The 23,897-nt window shown below is 43.8% G+C and overlaps 1 protein-coding gene across 1 annotated transcript in view; it reads right to left on the bottom strand.

The window, feature by feature from the left end:
* ZMIZ1 (zinc finger MIZ-type containing 1) overlaps positions 1-17,361 on the bottom strand; it is a 510,613-nt gene extending 493,252 nt beyond the window's left edge. Inside the window, exon 1 of the mRNA XM_075934736.1 lies at positions 17,342-17,361. The gene's annotated coding sequence lies outside the window, so the exon portion shown is untranslated. The remainder of the gene's footprint in view (positions 1-17,341) is intronic.
* Between the last annotated feature and the right edge of the window lie 6,536 nt (positions 17,362-23,897).

Below are 23,897 nucleotides of genomic sequence, written 5' to 3'. Positions count from 1 at the left end.
AGCTGGATCTCTCGGAGGGTGAGAATACCCATGTCACCCATTTTCACGAAAGCCCCATATGATTTTGGGGCAGCCTGAGGACAAGCCCACCCCACCCCCCACGTCTTCCCTTCCTATAAAAATGATGATGCCTTTTCCTCTCCATTTTTATACTACATTGCCCTTCCACTGAGATCCATCTAAACCCCAATAATTTTACCCAGCAGTCCAGAGATTAAAAAGATGGATACTGTTTAGTCAATGCAGCCCATAAATCATTCTGCTCCCAAGCCTGCCTTTGATGCCCATTATTGAAACGTGGGCTGCATAAACCCAGACTAAGTAACTGATGATGACATTGTACCTATGCAGTCATTTCATTATAATCACAGATGATATGTCATTAGCATCACACCTTAATAGTGAATTAATTAGCAATTAATTTCCTTTTCTTATTAAATGATCAACTTGCTAAGGAGTCAAAACTTTTGTTTTAACCGTACACAAAGGCAAAGGCCAGAACAAGGTTTAATGTTTCACATTTTAAAAATTAATAGCTTAGCACTATATTAGTTGAAGGCTAAAGTATTAAAAAAATTAAGAAATTAAATGTCCCTCTAGGCTAGAAAAAATGTTTACAAGGCCACATTCTAACCTCTATACTTAAACCTCATTTCCACTAATGTCGACAGGATAGAAAATGTAAGCTGTGTTATTGGTATGTTGCATAGTAACTGGTTCAATTCTTCGAGATTCTTTGTGACTTTGCCACAAAAGAGCTCCCCTCCACCCCCATATCATTGGATTGTCTGGGGGGTTTAATCAACCGTACCACCTTGTACTGTGAGCCTGTAGTTTTCACCAGCTAAACAGATGTGGACTGCCTGGATTTGAACGGAGCTGGGAAAAATCAAGGTGCTGCAGGAAGTGGTGCTGTTGATTTCATACCAGTAGGTACGAAAAATCAATTGTCCCAATACAGTGTTAGCAGCCACCCTGCTGTTCGAAGTGCCATGTGCAGAGACATCAAACTGAGGTCCTGGCCACTTTTAGTCACCGGAGATCAGCCTCTTTTGTAAAAATAAGGGCAGAAACCACAAAGCCTGGCCACAAGCCAGCTACTGCATTCTGCCTACCACCTGCCACAGAAAACACTGGGGCAAGATACCATCCTTTACTTCCTCCCTGAACTGTTGCTGTTAACACCAGCCATGTTTCATCCCAGAGGAGGCTGCAGTCATCCATTTGAAGGGTCTCTTTGGAGATCATTTTAAGGTGGCGGCGTTCCTTGGGATAAGAGGTGTTATCTAAATGCAAGTTACAAGCTAACGCTGAGAGCCTGAGCTGGTCGGATCTGTGCTTTTCATAATTCAGGGAGCTGCAAAGGTGGTTTTAAAGACGCCATATACTCTCTACCGGCCATCCTCCTGATTCTGGGGCTAGCTGGGGAACCGGTCGGTGCTTAGCATAAGGCAGAAGAGCCCCAAATTGCTCTGATTTACAGCCAGCTGGCAATAGCCCCACGGGACAATTCTGATAGCTAAGGTTTGTCCACCCATAGGGATATTTTGGCCTCGTGCCCTCTCAGGAGAAGGGGCAATGTAAGAATCACTAAAGTGGCTTCCTGTCACCTGGAGACTTCCAGCTTCCTTTGCAACTCCTTTGCACTGCCAGAGTAAGACACGGCAGCATTTGCAGGGCCACAGTTTAGGCCCACTTTTTTGGTTGGGTGCATGGGCTGCATTTAGCACAGGGGTGTGCTTGACAATTAAAAACTCTTAGCAGTGGCTATCACTAGCCTTCACACAGACACTGTTGACAAATGCCCCTCGGTCCCGGCTTGCTACTATAATGCTTGAAATACTCACCGCTCCTGAGAGAGTTGTTCTGAATCACGTTGCATTCTGCAGTGCTCCTGTCCACAGAGACTGGACTGAATCTGCTAAACCCCTTTCTGTAACCCAAGGCAGGTTTGAAGCGCATGCGGCAGAGGGTTGAGTACTAAACCAAGTGCAACTCCTCACCCTCCATTGAGGTAATTTAAATTATGAGTTTGTTCTGCTACCATTATTCACATTGCAATGAAATTGATCTCGATTGCATGCAAGAGCTCAGGTTATTATATGATATTTTCAGAACACCACTGCCTATTCGATTCGTTTGGTCAATAACTATCACGGATGATCATTTCTCACTGTCCGGCATAGTGTTAAATCAGATTATAATGCCAGACTGGAGCACTGTGATCATCTATTCCAGGAGTGGGGAACCTTTTTTGGGGTCAGGGGTTGCTGACCCACATTACAATCAGTCACACACAAGTGAGAAGGAGCCCCCCCACCCCCAACCCTCGCTGATGTGGCCCCAACTGGGAAGCAGAAAAACACTCCCCACATTTCCCTCACACCCCAGAGCCTAGGGCAGGCGTGGGCAAAAGGGCTTCCGTGGGCCGGGTGGATCTGGCCCACGGAAGCTCTGCTACATCCCCACCCCTAGGCCAATTAGGGCTTGAAGGGCGGGGGAGAGTGGAGGAGGCTTAGGGGCCAGGGGAGTGTGGGAGGAACATGGGGGGGCAAAGGCATTCCCTCACCCCCAGACCAATCACTATCTGGGGGTGGGGAACCTGGAAGTATCTTGGCCCTGCCCCTTCCGCTTGATGCCCCGCCCCTTCCTGTGCGGCCCGGGGCCACTTAAAAATTTTCCAAAGTGGCCCCCGGCAAAAAATTATTGCCCACCCCTGGACTAGGGGGACCCAGGCTAGTAGATTTTGTTTGTTCCATCCCCATGGTGGAGTGGCGGGAGGCTGGAGCACCGGCATGGGCTTCCCAGTGTGGGGTGGAAGGGGCCCCAAGCCTCGGAGGCTAGATCCAGACAAGCTGGGGGCAGGATGCAGCCCCCAGGCCTTAGGTTCCCCACCCCCAATCTATTCCAGGGATGGGCAATTAAACGGGGCCTGTTCACCAGGGTTAGCCTTCAATCCAGAGCACAAAAAGTCTCGTGCATCAGCATCTCTCAGTGTTCCTCTCTTCATCACCAACCACCTAGAGGGCTTGTCCTGCAGATACTCATGAAAATAGTCCCACTAAGATTCAGATGACATTGCCTTAGAGAAAGGATGTGGCCTCAAAGCCGGATCCTGATCTGTCCCCAGTGTAAATGCCACTGAAGACAGTGAAATTCCACTAGTGTGTAGCTAGTCTAAGGCGGGGTATGTCCACACTACAGCTGGAGGTGGAGCCGTCAGCTTGGATAGACGTACCCGTGCTAACTCTGATAGAGCTAGCATGCTAAAAATAGAAGCGTAGTTGCAGAGCCCGCAGATTAGATGCCCTGAGTATGGTCCCATCTGAAACAATAGGCAGATACTCAGGAAATTAGCTAGTTTTGTAGCTCATGCTACTTCAGCAATGCTACTATTTTTAACCCATTAACTCAATCAGCGATTGCATGGGTATGTTTACTCAAGCTGCAAATGACACCTTCAGCATACACATACGCTAAGTGAGATCAGACTCAGGTCCTGTGTGTTTCACTGTGTCTGGGAGGCCTGTAGTTCCCCTAATGACAAGTGTCTACACTTTTATCTTAACATGGAAAATGGAGCTTATTTGGATTTTTTTCAGTGGCAGATTAAACTGCAGTGCAACAAACATTATGTAAATTTGCAGTTATGCACTTGGAGTCCTAGAGACAAAACACCCCAAACAAGTTTGCAGAGAAAAACATTGAAAATGGTCAGAAGACATTAGGCGAAGCGGTTGGAGTTCCCTTTCCCCTTTCCTTTTTGAGGTTTTAAGAAAATTTGCATATTCTAGATTTTGTCCTTCTTTTGTTCTTTTTAATCTACTTTACCTGACAGTCAATCCTCAGCAACAAAAATAAGGGACCAGATTTCTTCAAGAGGACTCCAGGGATAGAGGGAAGGCGGAATTTGTTGATCAAAACAGCCAGTAGACACAAAGCCCAGTTCAACTCTACTTGCACACAAAAGGTATCTTCTGCATCTGTCCCCGAACTTGAACTTTCTGAGCTTGGTGATTAAATCTGAATGTCACACATTGCTCCACACAGATGGACCTGTGCACCTACATGGAACCTCACTGGGTTTACAGGTGCAAAGCAATTAGCAGAATTGAAGTTTAAATGGCAGATCTTGGAAACTCTTTCCTGTGTGCTTAGCTTTAGGACATGAATAGCTCAACTGAATTCATTGGGTCTGCTCCTGCTTAAAGTTAAGCCTATGTAGGATGAGGATCTTCGTCTGGATCATGCTTAGGGTTGCCAACCCTCCAGGATCATTCTGGAGTCACCAGGAATTAAAGATAAAACTCCAGGAATAGATCCAAACAAAATTGGCATCCCTGATGATGCTACATTAGATGAGAAGATTCAATATGTTTGGCAATCAAATTAAACTATTTTATAAAACAAATTATAAACTAGGCTGTGGCAAGAGGGCAACCCAAGATTGGAATGCTGAAGGTTTAGGAGTTACATTAAAAATGTGTCAAAAAGTAAGCTGTGGAAATAGGAAAATTAGGCAAATCGTTATATGATAAGAAGCCAAGTCTGTGCGCACTGGGTAAATACACAGTGTCTGGATCACGCCTAGCAGGGCTGTAACAAGGGTGGGGCAAGCGGGGCGCTCGCCCTAGGTGCATCATAACCCAGGGTGCAAAGAAGCAAGAAGTAAAAAATAATAAGCTACAAAAGTAAAGCACATGACGCATGCTAACCTAAGGAGAGGAGTGCAACAATACCTAGTTACAATGCTGACTGCTAGGCCCACGTGCTGCTGCATCCCCTGGTTGGGTGTAAAATACCAAAGGATTTTTGGCTGCTGCCCTTTCAGGCAGGGTGCCACCAAGAGCAGTGTTATTCAGCCATAACAAGCAGGTCACTGGTAGCAAATCTAACAATAGTCGCACATCAGGCTACCTTCCCTCAGGAAGACTCTGGCAGCAGTAATGGCCTCTACTCAATTCACGGCCCTTGCCAGACTTCTCAGAGTGAGATCTAATAGTCTGTTTCGTGTCAAAACCTGTTCCCAGATGTGACGAACTCTCCCCTTTTAACTCCTCCGGCTAAGCCAGATATCTATTGCAAATGTAGCAAAGGGTATCCCAGAGCAGCTCATTAACCCTTTTCTGGCCAGTATGGGGTCTGCAGCTTCCATCACATGCAGCACTATAAACATCTCAGTGGTACAGTGTTCAAGATGTACATTTAAAAAGCCATCCACAATAGTCATTGTTACAGTGCCTAGACTTCTTCATTCTCAAAGGGTCTGAACACACACCGTTAGAGCTTTGGCCACACCAAAATTTCAGATCTGAACACCTTCTCAGCTTCAAGGAAATTTAAATCTAGATTTGGCTCTGGTTAAATCCCTTTGCTGGTCCCCAAATCTTGGCTCAGAACACACCTGAACAGTAGGAAAATTTGGATCCGGACCTGAAATGAAAGATTTGGGCTCCACTGATACTATTTCTCTTATTGTTTCAGTTTTTTAGGACAGGAAGTGGAGGGAAATACCTGATGTGACTGAAATTGAAGGGAGCGTAGGCAGGCAGAATATAATTATCCATTCTGGAATCTGGCCAGGAGACTACACCTAACAAGCTTGCTTGTGCAAGAAGTGCCAGAAAAATCTTTAATGACCACAAATGTCAGGACCTTGTTTTTCATCTCCACCAGATGATGCAGTTGAGTATTACCCACGGAACCATGCATATAGCTTCTTTGACATCATTCTAGTTACTATGGACCCAATCCTCAAAGCCCTATAGGCACCTGACTCAATGGGAGCAGGGCACCCTCGTCTCTTTGAGGAGCTGGGCATGAGGTGCCTGTGATGCATGGGCAGTTGGTGCAGCTAGGGCTGGGGGAAGCAGGCCCCCAGGCCCCCCTACAGCCCTGCCCCCCTGCTGTGGCCCCACTCCCCACCACGGGGAGGGGAGAGGTCAAGCACACATATGTGCCCCAGCCTCCCTGGCCCGGAGCACTAGGGAGGGAGGAGGGCATGTGTCCCCAGCCTCCCTGAGCCCAGAGCACTAGAGAAGGAGGGTATGCATACCCAGCCTCCCCGGCCCTGGAGCACTGGGAGGGTGGGCGCTGGGCGCAGCAATACTCCACCCCCAGAACACCTACAGCAGGCATTCTGGGGGTGGAGTGTGGTTGGGGCTGTGCCTGATGGTTTGGAAAGGCAAAGGCTACCGGATGCCCATGCTGTGATGTATGTTCTCACTTTTGAGAGGACCATTGTGTGTGTGACACCTACTGTCTAGCTGGGAAGGGAAGCAGAATTCCTCTGGCTTACCCTGATTTTTAATGGAGAAAGAGAACTGAGATTTAAGAGGAAACAAATCAACATTCTTTCTTTGCAAGCGGCTGTAAGTCTAAGAATTTCTTCACCTCTGGTATGGATCCTATTACCTGGGCCACTGGACCAGGCAAAAAGGCAAATAAGAAAGAAGCCACATGTTGGTTGTGGGAGGCTGTTGCTAGAATGGAATTCTGCCAGGACCCACTAGAGACGGGAACTCCCCAAAGTCAGCACTTTCCCAGACTTTGGGGGTATTTAGATCAGGTGCTGGTCACATTTAACCCTTTATCAGACTTTACATCCGCCTTACCAGTGAAAGGCTAATTGCGCTAAATAAAATACAACCTTGTCAGCCACGGGACCTTTTTATGATTTGCTTTCCTATGCATAGCTCTGTGTAACATTCTTTGCAATTTTTATTGCCTTTTTTTTTTCCACAAGGGAGATGGCTAGTCAAATATGTAGGGGAAAACCCCACACTTCACAAAATCTGAATAAACACACATTGGGTTTTATGTAATAGCTGTCTTAATGCGGATGAAGCAAAACATCCGACTTCCATTGAATTCCAAACTGTAACAATTAGCTTTCCATAATCTTCAGTGCTTCAGCAGATACTAATGGTTTTCTTTTTAAAGGCCAAGCAAAAATGCAGACTTTCAAGTGTGACAAAACTCTTGACGGGCGTGAGTGTTCCACTTAAAAATGTTAAGGTTAAAACTGTTTCAAGGAGTCCAGTTAGCATAAAAAATAGGTTCCTTTCTTTTAGAAGATCAGATAAGCCGGGGAAGTCAGGTAGGGTGAGTGTGAGTGAGGGAAAGGCTGTATGGCAGTGTGGTACTTTTCAGATTTTTTCCCAAGCTTCGAACATTAACTGAGCTACAGAATGAAATGAAGCTTGTATAGTGTTAGTTGCATTGGTTGCTTTATGCATAAGTTACATGAGATGGGGTTTGTAAATAGGGTTTACAATGGGAAATTAACTTCTGTCCCTACCTCTGGAATAACTAATATTGCTATACATTTCTTACTGAGACAAACATTCACGCACTTGGGATACATTTATAAAGGTGTCTAGGAGATGAACAATTTCTAGTACTTAAATCCAAGTTAAGCTGCCTATCTAGAAATTCAGATCTGGTATTTTAAGATACTTGTTTAAGAGCAGAACAATTTCTTGGAGGCCAGGTTTATGGTAGGGGACAAAGTTGAATAAAGATATGCAACTCCAGCCATGTGAATACCTTAGGTCGAATTTCTGCACTGTGGGAGGTCAATGGGAGAAACTCTCCCATCAACTTCCCTTACTCATCACAACCTGGTGGAGTATTGGAGTTGAGGGGGCACAATCAGCAGTTGATTTACCAGGTCCTTATTGGACCCGCTAAATTGACCCCCAGGAGATCAATCACTGCAGCATCGATCTCCAGGTAAGTGTAGACAAGGCCCAAGTAATCAAACTGCATATGAGAGGAAAGCCCACTCCTGTTGAAGTCAATGCAAGTTTTGCCTTTGACTTTACAAGCCAGAATTCCACCCTAAATCTATTTCACTGACTACAGAAATATAATGGGGACCTGTTTGTTCTGTGTTCAAAATGTACCAGAGATCTCAGTTAAACAGTGTATTTGACACACAGCTCATGCTGAGGACTGACACTTTTGGTGTCTTCACATTTGAACTATTTTGAACCAGGAAAGAGACATGGCATTTTAAACACCGTATCTGAGCACAGGCAATTTCCCCTGCTAACATTTAATAATGATTGTTAGTACATCATTGTAGCTGGTAATTGTATAGGTACACATGGTAATTGCATGTATTTGCACTAATTATGCAAATGCTCCATAATTTAAGCTCCAGGGTTTTCATGGTACATTTTGGAGACACACATGAATTTGTCATGGCAAAAATGCCAGAAGTCAGGTAACCTATGGGGAAAATGACGAAAACTCAGGGATTCAGGACCCTTCAACATTGATGATAGCAAAGCTGTATTATTAAAACAACATCCCACATGTCCCTTTGGGCACACAGAAACTACTGCGCCTTACATAATGTCCTTTCAGATTTGGGCTTTTTTCTATTTTGTTTAAACATTTGATGTTTGAAATCTGAGGGTCGGTGGAGCGCACTTAATCTTTGGTGCTTTTCCTCCACTGAGTGTCCCATCTCTTTGTTATTACTTCAGGGAAAGGCAGCAAGAGGAATTCTTATTCCTTTTTAATACTACGACACTTAGACCTTGTCTACACTAAGCCCTCCCCCCTGCTGTCAATCTGATCTACGTGACGGCGGCTACACAAATAGTGCAGCTGAAGTCGACATATTTAGCGTCTTCTATGTGGTAAGGTTAGCGGGAGCTGCTCTTCCATCGACTCTCCCATCAGCTATTCTTCTTGTCCTGGTGGAGTACCGGAGTTGACGGGAGAGTGCTCAGAGATCTATTTCTTAGGGATAGTAAAAACAATGTAATAGGGTAACCGTGTAACCGCTGGAAAACTCAGTGGTTATGCGGTTACCCACGCAGAGCAAAGCTGCCTCCCCAGGAGCAGGGCTGCCGGCCCCTGCTGGCCCCTGAGTGTAACTGCTACCGTTAAACAGTTAATTGTTTATACTCAAACATCCCTACTATGTATTGTGTCTAATGCCATTTATATCAATGGAACTACTCATCGAATAAGTTACTATTTGGCATGAGTGGAAGCATCAGTCTGGCTTTAGATAAGTAGTAGTAGTTATTTACTAGAAAGGATCCAAACAGAGCAAAAGAATTCACTAGAACTTCAGGAAATTTAACATTTTCCATGCCACTGCATTTTGCAGTAGTCTGATTATTAAATAAAAGAATCTCAAGTTTTCCAAACAATTTGCATTAGACAGATTTGAAATGAAGACTTCAACTTAAAAACAAATCCACCGTGCTAAAAGGGAGCAATGTTGAAAAAACAAGCCAAAAAAAGTATTTTCTTGCCATTCATAGGATTACTTTAAGCAAAATGAGCTCTTTGGGAAAGCAACAATCTTCTACCCTCTGTTTGGACGGCACCTACCACTTTGGAACCCTATTGATTCATGGTTGGGCTGCAGGTTCTACCATAATAACCATAAATACAATAATAATATTTGATATGGTTTATGGGTAGCAGAATATAACCCAAAATATCATTGCAAAAATCAATCCTTTCTTAATTTTTTCTTTAACTTAAAAAATTAATTGCCGAGTTTTATACCAATTGGGAGGTTTTGGTTAAAAAGAAAAATTATTCAAAGAAAATTCGGACCCACTCAGCTGCGAATCTAATATTGGAAATTTAACTGGGTTCACCTGCATTTCAGCAGAATTGTACAAGAAATCGTTTCCCAGCTAGAATTTAGAGGAAGTATGGTTTGTGGTTGAGGCATAAGATTTGGACTCTGGAGACCTGGTCTCTGTGTGTAACTCTTCAACAGATTTCCTGTGGGACCTTGAAAAGTCATTTCAGTTTCCCCATCTTGAACATGAGGATAAAAATAGCCTCGTCACAGAGGCAAGGCAAGGCTGAGCTTATTAGTATCAGTGCTAGAGAAGAAGAAAGAGGGTTTTGTTTTTCTCGCACGTGGTCTGCAAGATCTCATGGGGGTCTACCTGTGGGTGCAGCTTTGGTGATGAGACACGATGGCTAAGCCCCTCAGCTGGACAGCAGCCAAAAGAGGCCCAGAGTGCCTGAGCTTACAGTACCTTGCACTGGTGGAAAGTCAGCGTAAAATGCTGCCACTGCACTTCAGAACAAGACAAAGTGGTTTTACGAGGGAAGCTAAATCTGTCTGGGACTTGGGGCATCTTGGGATGGGGTCTGGTGAATTTCTAGAAGTCTGGTGAATCCAGCCCTCATTTATCCTTACGCCATTCCTATACTGAGCATGCTCATAGATTAGTAATAATACCCAGTGTTTACCTCGGGGTGGGCATTAAAACAGCCGCCGTTTGCCAGAGTTAGCCCCTGGTAGGCCACTGCCGCTGTATTTACCCATATCTCTGCAGGTCTGGGTAATTGCAGCTCCGGCTGGCCGTGCATTGCTGTTCCCAGCCAATGGGAGTTGCAGGAAGCAGTGTCCTGATCCATGCCACTTCCTGCAATGCCCATTGGCCATGAACGGAGATCCACAGTCAACAGGAGCTCATATCTGAGGTGGCGCAGGTAAATGTAGTGGTAGCTTGCCAGGGGCTGACCTGAGGAACCAGTGCAGGCCAGTATTTACCCACCCCTGGTTTACACACTACTTTCCATCTGCAGCTTTCGAGGCACCTGACAGAGAGAGTGCTATCATCCTCACCCCTATTTTACAGATTCAGAAACTGAGGCACAGAGGTGAAGTGACTTGGCCAAGATCACCCAGCAGACCTGTAGCAGAGCTGGCAGTAGACCCCAGCTCTCCTAAGTCAGAGTCCAGTGCTTTGTGCACAAGGTAAGGCTGTTAAGAGCCGGGTAATTCATTAATTGTGTAGTCAATAGAATTTTTATCAAGTACACAATCAGCTGATAAGTGAAGAAGCGCTCAGTCCCAGCTCGCTCTGGGGCCAGGACCTATCCCCGCTGCAACTCTGCAATTTAAATGTAGTAAGAGGCAGGAGCACAGGCATCCCGGCTCTTAGTACATTTAAACTGCAGAGCCAAAGCGGGGGTTGGTCCCGGACTGGGCGTGAGTCGAGACTGAGCATGCCTAGTTCAGTCCCAGCTTGTGCCGGGTTCGGGACCTACCCTCACTGCAGTTTAAATGTACTAAGAGCTGGGTTGCCTGCATGCCTGGCTCTTAGTACATTTAAACTGCAGTGGGGATAGGTCCTGGACCGGGCACAAGTCAGGATTGAGCCGGGCTGCCTGCCCAGCTGGAGCAGCCTCTGTCTGCAACCTACCTGGGCCCTCCACAAGCAGAGGTGGCTTCGCGGCAGCCTCCCTTCACTACTCTTCCCTTCCCTCACTGCTGTCTCTATCAGGTGGGCAGGGGGCAAGCAGCAGTGTGGAGATGTGCTTAGGTGGTGCATAGATGGTGCCTAGGCTTATCGATTAGTCAACTACTCACATCCCTAGCACAAGGTCACACTGCCTCTCGCTTTGTTTCCTACAACTCCAGGCAGTGGGCCTAATTTATGACATTTCCGGGTCTGGTCATCTAGCTTTTGTAGCAGTGTTTTTCAGCCACATCTCCCAATGGTCTTTGCTATTTCTAACTGTGTACTCCAGAAATAGGGAATCATTTAAAAATTTGGTCGCTAATGTATGAGACTCTGCTGGCCCATGTGGACAATGGGAATAATAAGGCGTATGTTTTTTGCACGTGGCCTTTGAGAAAATAATTGCATGCATTGAGAACTTTGCATAAGGACTGCTACATGGACGATGTTTGAATTCTAGCTGCTCCTCATCTTTGAGCAAATCCCTTGGGTCTGCATTTTCAAGTTTCCACTCATTTTGGGGTACTGGATACCTCTACTGCCTGAGCAACAAACTCGTCCAGCAAACACTGGCAGAGTCAGAAGGAACAGAAGCCAGAAGTCATGATTGTTGTTTTATCTACTAGACAACACCTTCTCCCACTTCCCCACTTCAATCCCTACATTATAGTTACAGCAATTTCAATAGAAGTGAAATTGTGTGTCTTTTCTGATCTGCCTTAAAACTACTATGGGTTGAACCTCTCTAGTTCAGCACCCTGGAGGCCTGACCGGTGCTGAACTGGAGAACTTGGTAGACCATGGGAGGTCAATATTGTCTAGTAGTATTACCAACACTTCCGCTGCTTACTGGGCTGTTGGAGGACATTTAGGGGTAAATGAGAGCTAACTAACAGCACAGAACACAGATGGGTGGCTGTAAACAAACTGGCTGTAAACAGGATGGGTGCTGTAAATAAACTTTGTGGGACTGCAGGAAACTTGGCTACATCCATGGTAAGTAGACATCGGGCTAACAAAAATCATTCAGACCACGGATGTTGCCACACCAGCGAGTGCCCGATTAGAGAGTTTCAACCTCTTCTATTTTTCTTTTAAGTAGCTTTCCCAGCAAATTTACCCCTCCTCTTTTGACAAAAAGTTAGGTGGTGATTTCCTAGCTGATGCATAGCAATACATGTGTCCACAGGGGAGAGTATGTGAGCCCTGTATTTTTGCTTACAGATCTCTGCTTTTATGGAAGAAGTGATGCCATTTTCCCAAACTGAACTGTGCTTGCTCCACTTTCCCGCGCATTTCAAAACAGTTCAGAGCAGGAAACGCCAACCCTTTATCTTCTGCTTGTAGGGTTCATTGTAGTCACTCCTTTTAAAACGTTATTTTGCCATATCCAGCCTGACCCAGCACCCTTTTCATTTCCTGTGATTGTTAACAATTCACTTTTGTACAGAGGCTCTGTAATTGAGGGCTTCCTGGCTTTCCATGATGTTCTTTTGTACCAACCTTACTTTTCCACATTTCAAGTCTGAGATTTTTTCTTCTGGCATACTGAATGCTCGTCGAAGGCAATAACACTCTTTCCTACATAGAGAAGAGTCTTTAAGAGACTTGCCTCCTATCTTGCTGCATTTCCCTGGAAACTGGCTCTCCTTTCCTTCTCTGTCAGTTTCACCACTTGCTTCTGCTAGGGAGCAACTGCAGTTTTCCCAGGGAGGGACTACAGCCTTTTCCTCTCTGTTGCCAGCTTCCTGGCTTGATAAGCTCCACCTATTCCTGCACAGGTTACCGGTTAGCCTTATTCCAGATATGTTACAGACACTAAAGAGTGAAGGTGCATGGAGAATGAACTGTCCTGTCACCTTTACAGGTGAGATCATGCTCAGGAGAACTTACACTGCTGCAGCTTGTGCTATTTCCAGTGCCCCACTGGTGCCAGCACTCATATTTGGCATTTTTCCATAAGCTCCAGCTCCTGGAGTCATGTGATTATGTGATTTAAGGAAAAAGCGCTGAGGTAAAGTTTCTGGCCCTCAGGTGTGCAGAGGAAAGTTAGAAGGTTTGATCCCCGAAGAGTCCAAAAACAGAAGGCAAATGAAGATGCCGTCCCTGTGACACTGGCTGACTCATTGCCAACTCATGCCATGGTCCCCAGGCCCCTACTGAATACTGACAAATACACAGCTGAAATCAGTCTGCCTCGTCTGAATGTTAAAATAGGTATTAGAATTACAAGAGTGTGTTTAGCATTTGACTTTACCACATTCAGCAATTGACAAGCATTCCATAATCTCACACTTAACATCTGTAGTCCATAATATATGGTAGTACTTGAGTGTTTGAATTGCAAGCCTCTGAAACTGATGAGAGAGAGAGAAAGATTATCTAGTGTAAAGCTCTGATCACCAAGAGAAGGTGTTTTGCCTGGCCAATGAGGAAGTCTCAGTAACATCAGACAGTCTAGAATGGAACGTTAAAGAGGACGAAAGACTATTGTTTACTTCCCTCCATCTCCTGTGAAGGTGGGTCTTGCGAAGAAATCTTCTCATCAGCTGAGTTTGCAGTTCAGAGCAGAAGGGAGGAATCAAATCTTTCTGCTGCTTGGATTGGGATAGCGGAGATTTATTAGACATAAGAAAACAATCCAAAGTGCTCAGCCTGGGGTAGCCCTAAAAGATGTTTAGAGCTGGTTTATCATAGCAGCTTTTATAGTTTGGAAACGTAAGAATGTAACTCAGTTGTGGTGGTATGTTTTCCGGCTATAACCTTGCAAATAACTCTCTAATTTCCTTTTCCTCTATAATAAGTCTTTAGATAGTTTATAAGACCGGTGACAGGCATTGTCTTTGTTGTGACGTCGAAAGATCTAGGGTAAGTGGCTGGTCTTTTGGGACTGGAAGTAATCTGAATATTTGCTGTGATCCTTGGTGTAAGGGACCCTCTAGCATGAAGATACTCTGAAAGGGGGGGAGGGGTCAGTGAGACCAATCAGAGTAGCTAAAGGGACAGTCTGTGAGACTCTGGTTAAAGTTGGTGTAGTGTTCAAGGAGTTTCACTTGATAACTGTTTGGTGAAATCAAAGGCCAGGTCTACACTAGACGCGGTAGCTCGGCTTAAGGTATGCAATTCCAGCTACATAGATTACATAGCTGGAATTGGCTTACCTTACGCCAAGCTTGGTGGCATCCCCACAGCGGGAGGCTGACAGGAACAAATGCTTCTGCCGGCTTCCCTTACTCCTGGCAAGAACAGGAGTATCGGACACTGGTGAGGGCGCCCTCTGAGTTCGATTTAGCAAGTCTTAACCAGACTCACTAAATCAAACTCCGGAAGATCAATCGCGGCAGTGTCGATCTTCCATGGAGCGAAGATGTGCCCAAAGTAGCGCCCTCAGAGCTCATTTGTGGTTTATGCCCTGCTGCCTTGCAGTCTGCCCTGGTGCTGGTACTCATGCTCTTTGATTTAAAACAAACAGGAGTTGTGGGAATGTTTTAGGGAGGAGAGGCTCTGAATTTTATGATTTCTGTGGGCTTTCTGGTAAGCCAGCCATTCACCTCAATAAGATTAACTCAGTCTGAGTCCCCTGAGAAGTGGACACCTTTCACCAGATCTCAGTTCAGTTACAGTAACAATAACAATAAGACCTGTAACGGGGAGGGGGGGCTGGGTACATATTTATTTTAATTTGATGAATGCTGAGCCTTCCAGGCTAAAAATAGTTGCTGCTAAGATTTTTTGCAAAATGTCCTTGTGTCTCCTGGGAAAATCTATGCTAGGAAAGCTGGGAATTTGGGCCAAAAGTATATATTCCCAGTCTTAGAAAAGGTACATAACAATGGACTACTGCTTTTACCCTCAGGAAAGCAGGAAGACCTGTTCCATGGGGGAGCAAAGGGAGCACAGCCAAGCTTTCTTCCATTTTTGCTTCAGGAAATTAAGTCCCTAGTCCCGCTATGAGAGACTCCCAGAGTCCCCCGTGACTTCAGTGGAATGCCTCCTGCATTTATGTCATTGGGGAATTGGGCTTGAGTCACTTCTCTTCCCTCCCCCTTGTGTTTTAGTTAAGTGCTTTTATATTGTGCTACTGCAGTTGTCATGGAAGTTTTGGGTAGGCCAGGAAACCAGAATTCCCATTCTCAATAGTAAGTGAGGATTAAATGATTGGGCCCAAACTCGCTGAAGTTCTGCACACAGAGCACCTATTAACATCAATGCCAGGATTGGGCCCGTTTTTGGTCCTAGAAACAAATACCCTTTTGACTTGCACAAGGACAGTGCCTACAAACCTCAGAATGAGCTGAGAGTGTCTCCATGGCAAAGAATCCTGACTAGAATCCCGAATCCAAAGATTCTAGAATCCTGACTCCCAATCAGTAGCTCCATCCCCTTTTCCTCTGCCAATTTCAACACCCAGGGCAATGCTGACGTTTTGAAATCTCTTTCTGTTCTGAATCAGAATGAAAAGTGGACCTGTAAAAACGTCTTGGCCAAGGTGAACTCCGAAATTTTTTTTTAGATAATGTCAAAATGACATGATATTAAATCTATACAATTTTTCAATGGAATATAGCTAAATGAGAAAGTTATATGAAGCATTGTTTCTTTATTGTAATGAGTTTAAATGATTCATTTAGAGCAGGGGTGGGGAGCATAAGGCCTGGGGACCAGATGTGGACCCTGGCTTGCCTGGATCTAGCTCCTGAGACTCAGGGCACCTCTACTGCATTGGGGAGCTTGCGCTGCTACTCCATCCCCCACCCCTCCATAGGGCTGGAGCACACAAAATTCACTAGCCTGGGACCCTCTAGGCTCTGGTATGCAAGGTGAACGTGGGAAGTGTCTCTCTCCTTCTCAGTCAGGGACCCCCAACTGATTTTTCTGTGGGTCAGCAGCCCACCCAACCCAAAAAAGATTCCCCAGCCCTGATTCAGAGATTTTCTTCTATTGACAACTGTGTAGAAATAAACACATTCCTGAAAAAACATGTAGATTAACAAAACTATATTTTTCAACAAAACATTTTTCTGAGCATTTATAACTAATGGGTCAAAGCCAGCTCTGTACTCACTTTGTGTTTATTTTGTGTTTAAATGACCGTAGCAGGGGGAAACACATAATATGTCTGGCTTCTCTGGATTTACACCAGCCTGGAGCAGAGCAGAAGAGGTCTAATGCATGTATTTATTCACACACATTTGCAAGCTGTAGGGATTTCAAGATGTCCAACTTCAAATATGGGCAAGGCAGAATATGCACATTTGAAAAACCGGAGCTCGCATTGGAGCAGAAAAGCCAGCTTCACTACAAAGAAATGCTTGTGCCTCTTTAATTACCCTTCTTCACCTATAGGTGGATTTTTCCACTCAAGCTGTTTCAGAAATGAGGCTGTGAGCCTGGGAAGAGATTTCTGTGTTTGTCTTTGCACAGCAGACGCTGGCTCTGTTATGTGGCTGGAGTTTGATTCTAATGATTTCCTTAGTTTATTCTCCCTTATACCTCAGGGAAGGAAGAGGTGATCCTCCTGAAAATTCATATAATTGCTTTTATTTGATTTTTATTAAACCTCACTCAAGGATAATATGATGGCTTTCTTTATTATCTTGCTCATCTCTATGGCATTTTAAAATTTGCTTTTATAACAGCCTCCTGAGCCAAAGATCTAATTCAAGGATTGTAGCAGGGATGGCGAGAACTGGAAGTTGTGTGTGTGTATGGGGGGGAGGCTTGTTTTGCATGTCAAAACCTTTGTAACAGGGACACCAATTATCATGCCCACTTTGTATATCAAAATAGCCTTGCTCCTTTGCAAGCTCCTCTAGCCACACTATTTTGCCATTTACCTAATGCTTTCCACACATATTAGGAATCTGCTTTGCCTGTTTGCAGCCTCTCTCCTCTTCTGTGGAGGCAAGACAGATATGTCCTTACCTAACTCTGTGCCAGAACACCAAAGGGGATGTAGGATATGCCAGGGGACTTCCCTGAAGTATGCAAGGGCCATAGGGTTGCCAATGTTGTATTTTAAAAATGAGGCATTTTTCTTAGCATTCTGTCGCAATCCCTTCTAATGGTGCCATTAATAAATAATACTAAACCATACTCACCTACTTTTGCCAGGTGTATTTCTTCCTGCTTTTTGCAGCATTCAGCCACTGCCCATCTGCAGAGAAGAAAAAAATTAGGGACATTCTCTTTAATAAAAGGACTGGAGGTATCTGGAGGCCGGTTGTGACTGAGTTTGTTTCCCATGTTTCAGAGGGGTAGCCGAGTTAGTCTGTAACAGGAAAAACTTAAATAACAACAAATAGTCTGGTAGCACTTTATAGACTAACAAAACATGTAGATGGTATCATGAGCTTTTGTGGGCACAGCCCACTTTTTCAGATGACCGGAGTGTTGGAAGTCCAGATCCAAGAATAAATAAGGGAAGGAGGCTATGAGGGAAGAAAAAAATTGTAGAGTGGGGGGAAGATGACATTGCATAGATAAATTTCAAAGGGATAGCCAAACCAGTCTGTAACAGGAAAAACTTAAAAAACAACAAATAGTCTATTAGCCCCTCAAAGACTAAATAGTTAAAAGAGGCTGATAAGAATCATTAGTTTGCACTAGGAAAGGAAGAGTTGTTTCCCATGCATCTCAACAATATGCTGCCCATTCCACAGGACTCATGGGAAAACCAGGATAGGGTCCAAACATTTAATCCTCATAACAGCCCTCTGAGGTTGGTAAATACTATTATCCACATTTTACATGTGGGAAACTGAGGCAGAAAGGGACAATAACTAGCCCAAGGTCACTCAAGTCAGTGGCAGAGCCAAGACTAAGAACATGCCATATGCCTAACACCAAACGACAACCCGTCAAAATAACTTTTGGCTACATCTATACGACAGCACTTACAGTGGCACTGATACAGCTGTAGTACTTGTGGTGAAGACGCTCTAAGCCGAGAGGTGAAAACTCTCCCGTCAGCTTAATAACTCCTGCCTGTGCAAGAAGTGTAGCTATGTTGCGGCCTAGATTGGCACTTAGGTCAGTATATCTTATATTGCTCAGGGGAATGTGGATTATTCACATCCCTGAGCAATGTAACCTGTAATGTAGAAAAGATCTAAATACCTTCCTCATTACTTATGAAACAATCACCACACAATCTAGTTGGAGAGAGATTATGAATGACACTGAGAAGATCTGTCTAACTAGGCAGACACAAGATGGGTGAGGAAATACCTTTTATTGGACCAACTTCTGTTAGTAAGGCTACATCTATATTGTACAATTTGAGCTATGCAAGTTGCATATCTTATTTCAATCTTATTTTGAAATTGCTCATTTTGTAATTTGGCACTATCTATACAGCGCCAAATTTCAAAATAACCTGCTCTTCTGAAATGTTCCTTATTCCTCATAGAATGAGGTTTACAGGGATGTTGGAATAGTGAGCCTGAAATAACGGGTTTGCTGTTAAGACGCAGGATAGCTATTTCGGGATACTCCGGTTGCAGTGTAGACGTAGCCTTAGAGAAAAGCTTTCTAATTACATAGAGCTCTCTCCTTCAGGTCTGGGAAAGTTTGTTGTGTTTCTTTTGAGGAGGGAATGAAGTTATTTTGGAAGCTTGGGTATTCCTTTTTGTTATGCTTGATTCCAGCTGGCACTGTTCTTTTCTCTTTACTCTTAGCTTTCCCTGGAATAAATCCTTACCTATGGGTCTTTGATTCCATGCAAAAATATCATAGACTACTGTAGTCATAGGAGTTGTCTTACAGTTTATGCTTCTGCTCCCTAGGTAGAAACACAGACTGTAAATAACTTAACATTTTTAGTTACCAAGCCTTGGAGAGGGAGGAATAAGGAAATATATGGCTTTTTAGAAGTGAGGAAGTGTATGTATGAGTAGTCAACAAACCCAAAGTTGGGTTTTCATTGACTTTATTCTGAGATCTCGGAATACATCAGATCCAGAATATGCAATGGAGAGCTCTACTTGTATTGGACAATAGAATTTTTCCATTCTTCATATCTCACCTCTAACATGGGACTAACCATGAGTTTTCTGTTATTTTGGTAAGTGCAGTTGCACCAGTTGGTCCAGGTTATTACCATACATAGAAGTAGGGACAACAAAGAAGTATTCAAAAACACCGAGGCTGTGTCTACACTGGGCCACTTATTCCAGAAAAGCAGCCGCTTTTCCGGAATAACTTGCCAGCTGTCTACACTGGCCGCTTGCTTTTCCGGAAAAGCAATGACGATCTAATGTAAAATTGTCAGTGTTTTTCTGGAAAAACTATGCTGCTCCCGTTCGGGCAAAAGTCCTTTTCCGGAAAAACTGTTCTGGAAAAGGGCCAGTGTAGACAGCACAGTAGTCTTTTCCGCCAAAAAACCCCGATCGCGAAAATGACGATCGGGGCTTTTTTCCGGAAAAGCACGTCTACATTGGCCACGGACGCTTTTCCAGAAAAAGTGCTTTTCCGGAAAAGCATCCTGCCAATGTAGACGCGCTTTTTCCGGAAATACTTATAACGGAAAACTGTTCCGTTTTAAGCATTTCCGGAAAAGGGTGCCAGTGTAGACGTAGCCAAAAGGTTCTTTAAGGGGATGAACAAATGCCAGTGAGGAATGAGTCTTAGAAGGGGTTCAAATCTGTATCCAAAATAAATGTATTTTCTTTGCACTCCTCAATCATCTGCAAGTGCCTCTGAAGCAGGTTTTTAGAGAGTATTTTAGCACCTCCACTGCTCCCAAGGGTGGTGGAAGATGAACATTTTTCTATTTTCTTTCCTTCCCACCAGCTCAGCATATGCCTGAGCTTGAAGCTATTTTCCATTTAGGTTGAGGGAGAATGTTCAGGTGTGTATCGCTGAGGAAAAATAGTAAGAGGTCAACATGTCTCCATCAGGAGCTTTTTAATGACCAGACAATCAAAAAGGAATCCTACAAAAAAAAGTGGAAGCATGGATGAATTGCTAAGGGGAGTCCAAAAGAATAACGCTAGCACATCAGAATAAAGTCAGATAAGACCATCCAGTGAGGGCCACAAAGGCAAGGAGAAGAGATTCTATAGATTAGGAGCAGCAGAAAGATATAGGAAAATGTAGATTCTCTACTTAGTGGGGAAGGAGAACTAATAACAGATTATATCAAGAGGGCGGAAGAGTTGAATTTACAAAGGTGATCAGCTTCTCCACCCAATGAAATACTAACAAAGGAGAAGGAATGCAACCCAAATAGGGAAAGAACAGGCTAGAGAATACTGTATTTAGGATACGTATTCCAGTTGGCAGGACCTGTAGAACTTCACCCCAGGGTACTTAAGGAATTAGCTGAAACCATCTTGGAACCATTAGCAGTTATTTTTGAGAACAAATGGAGGACAGGGGAGGCCCCAGAGGACTGGAGAAGAGCAGGCATCATACCTGTCTTTAAGAAGGTCATATATAGACTAGTCAACCTGGAAGATATTGGAAAAGTTATTAAACAATTTGTAAGCACCTAGAGGATAAATAGGTCTATAAAATCCAGCATGGATTTGTCATGAACAAATCATGCCAAATCAACCCAATTTTTTCTTTGGCAGTTTTACTGGCTTAGTGGATGGGAGAAGCAGTAGCCGGGATATAGCTGGACGTTCACAAGGTTTTGTGACATAGTCCCACGTAACATTCTTCTGAGCAAACTAGGGAAATGTGGGCTAGATGAAATCACTACAAGGTTAAGTGACTAAAAGGCCACACTCCAAGTAGTTATCAATGGCTAGTTATCAAACCAGGAGGGTTGTGATACTTCCCCAGGGCTACAAGGCCCCTCCCCACTGTCTGCCCTTAGTGTGAAAGAGTCTCATCTGTACCTACTGTGGATCATTTCCCTGAAAACACTGCCTTCCAAGTCTCCTTTGACTGCGCTTCTTCTGTGCGGGTTAGCGATAGGCACTGACCCACCTGAGTTCTCATCTTTGCAGTATCCACCCCTCTTCCGTGGAATGCCCACAGTGCTCGTAGATCTGCTATTGCCAAAGGCACAGTACACACAAACTTGTAAGATTCAACTCACGATCGCCACATAACACACACAAACGTTGTGTTTTTTATCTTATATACAGTGAAAACAACCAGCTTGTTATTCAACAGAGACTTGAGTGATAGCGAGTTAGAACATCGACACAGGTAGTTATATATAAAACAAAAGCATAACATTTCTAGAAAGTATGTAACTAACAAGGTTTCCCCTGTCTTCTGCAAGATAACTTACCCAAAGTCCTTCCCTTAGCATTTGCAATCAGTTTCGCTGAGATCGTTTCTCATAGGACCTAGCCCGGTGGCAGCTTGTCTTCATTAACTGGAAGAACCAGGCTGTACCTCTGTACCCCTTAGTTATTCCCCCCAAAGCTCATTGTCCATATTTATAAACACAGCTCTGCCCTGCAGATTTTTTTCTTCCCGTAATTTTCCACTCTTTGAGGATTTCGCAATCCTTCCTCAGCATTTGGCTCAGACTCTACATGGAGGCCCACTGTGTACCATACAATACTTATTTTACATGTAAACAGTCAGATAAACAAACAAACATTTCTTGCCCCAAACAAGAAACTGTACAACCAGATCAAAATGCCCAAATTTAACTCCCCAGCAAGCTTCAGGCTTCTTAGCATGTTTTCTTGTGGCAGCTGAGCTCCATGTGGAGAGAGGAGAGTGTAGTTTGTGTTAGTTTTCTGGTCTATGTAAAAGGAAGAAAAGCAGGACACAATTCATTCCCTTGTATTTAAAGAGGACCACAAGAAAAAAAAATGTTATGCCATGGTTCTGAATACGGTGTGGAACACCGATATATGTGCATTGTTGCTCTCTGTTGAGTGGACTCAGAACAGCTCAGCTGTGTTAGCGACACTCTACTGCTGATAGAGACTGGAGAATCTTTTTTAATTTAAAGCTTGGTTTACACCTATGTTTTGAAGCTGAAAGATTCAAATTCTGTTTCTGAGTGTCCATTTCCTGTGATGTAGCTATTATCACGAAGTTCGTAGAAGCTCATAGATATGTTAAAATAAGCCAACTGTGACTGATGAAGGATTTTATGTCCCTACTGGAATGTCGAATATAAAAAAGGCTTTGTGGAATGCTGGAGAAAAGGAGGTAGGTCCAGAAGTTAAAATAGGAAAAGAGCAAGTTAAAAATTACTTAGAGAAATTAGATGTCTTCAAGTCACCAAGTCCTGATGACGTGCATCCTAGAATACTCAAGCTGACTAAGGAGGTATCTGAGTCATTATCTATCATCTTTGAAAAGTCATGGAAGAAGGGAGAAATTCCAGAAGACTGGACAAGGACAAATATAGTGCCCATTATACAAAGGGAAATGAGGAAAACTCAGGAAACTACAGACCAATCAGCTTAACTTCTGCACCAGGAAAGATAATGGAGCAAATAATTAAGGAGTTCATGTGCAAACATCTGGAAGATAATAAGATGATAAATAACAGTCAGCATGGAATTGTAAAGAACCAATCTGATAGCTTTGATAGCATAACAAGCCTTGGGCTCAGGGAGAAGCAGTAGATGCGGCATACCTGGACTTTAGTAAAGCGTTTGATATAGTCTTGCATGACCTTATCAGTAAACTAGGGAAATGCAACTTAGATGGGGCTACTATAAGGTGGGTATATAATTGGTTAAAAAACTGTTCTTAGAGAGTAGTTATCAATGGTTCACAGTCATGCTGGAAGGGCATAAGAAATGGGGTTCTGTAGGGATCACTTTTGGGACCGGTTCTGTTCAATATTTTCATCAGTGTTTTAGATAATAGCACTGAGAGTATGCTTATAAACCTGTGGATGATACCAAACTGGGAAGAGTTGCAAATGCTTTGGAGGATAGGATTAAAATTTAAAATGATTTGGACTGACTGGAGAAATGGTCTGAGGTAAATAGGATAAACTTCAATAAGGACAAATACAAAGTACTTTCCTAAGGAAGAAATAATCAATTTCACACATACAAAATGGGAAGTAACTGTCTGGAAAGGAATATTGCAGAAAGCAATCTGGGGGGTCATAGTGGACCACGAACTAAATATGAATGCATAGTGTGACACTGTTGCAAAGGAAGCAAACATGATTCTGGGAGGCATTAACAGGAGTGTTGTAAGCTAGACATGAGAAGTCATTCTTCTGCTCTGCTCTGTGCTGATTAGGCCTCAGTTGGAGTAGTGTGTCCAGTTCTGGGTACCACATTTCAGGAAAAATGGGGATAAATTGGAAAAGACCCAGAGAAGAGCAACAAGAATGATTAAAGGTCTAGAAAACATGACCCAAGAGGGAAGACTGAAAGAACTGGTTTGTTTAGTTTGGAAAAGAGAACACAAAGGAGACATGATAGCAGCTTTCAAAGGGTATTACCAGGAGAAATCATTCTCCTTAGCCTCTGATAACAGGACAAAAAGCAATAAGCAATGGGCTTGAATTGCAGCAAGGGAAGTTTAGGTAGGTAGTAGAAAAAACTTCCTAACTGTCAGGGTGATTAAGTACTGTAATAAATTGCCTAAGGAAATTGTGGAATCTCCACTATTGGAGATAGTTAAGAGCAGGTTAGAAAAACACCTGTCAGAGATGGTCTAGACAGGTCCTGCCATGAGTGCAGGAGACTGGACTTGATGACCTCTCAA

The sequence above is a fragment of the Pelodiscus sinensis genome, chromosome 8, assembly GCF_049634645.1.
Source record: "Pelodiscus sinensis isolate JC-2024 chromosome 8, ASM4963464v1, whole genome shotgun sequence".
In the NCBI taxonomy this organism is placed as follows: Eukaryota; Metazoa; Chordata; order Testudines; family Trionychidae; genus Pelodiscus; species Pelodiscus sinensis.
Note: the sequence above shows the minus strand (reverse complement) of the source record. Positions and strands in the feature narration are given on the sequence as shown.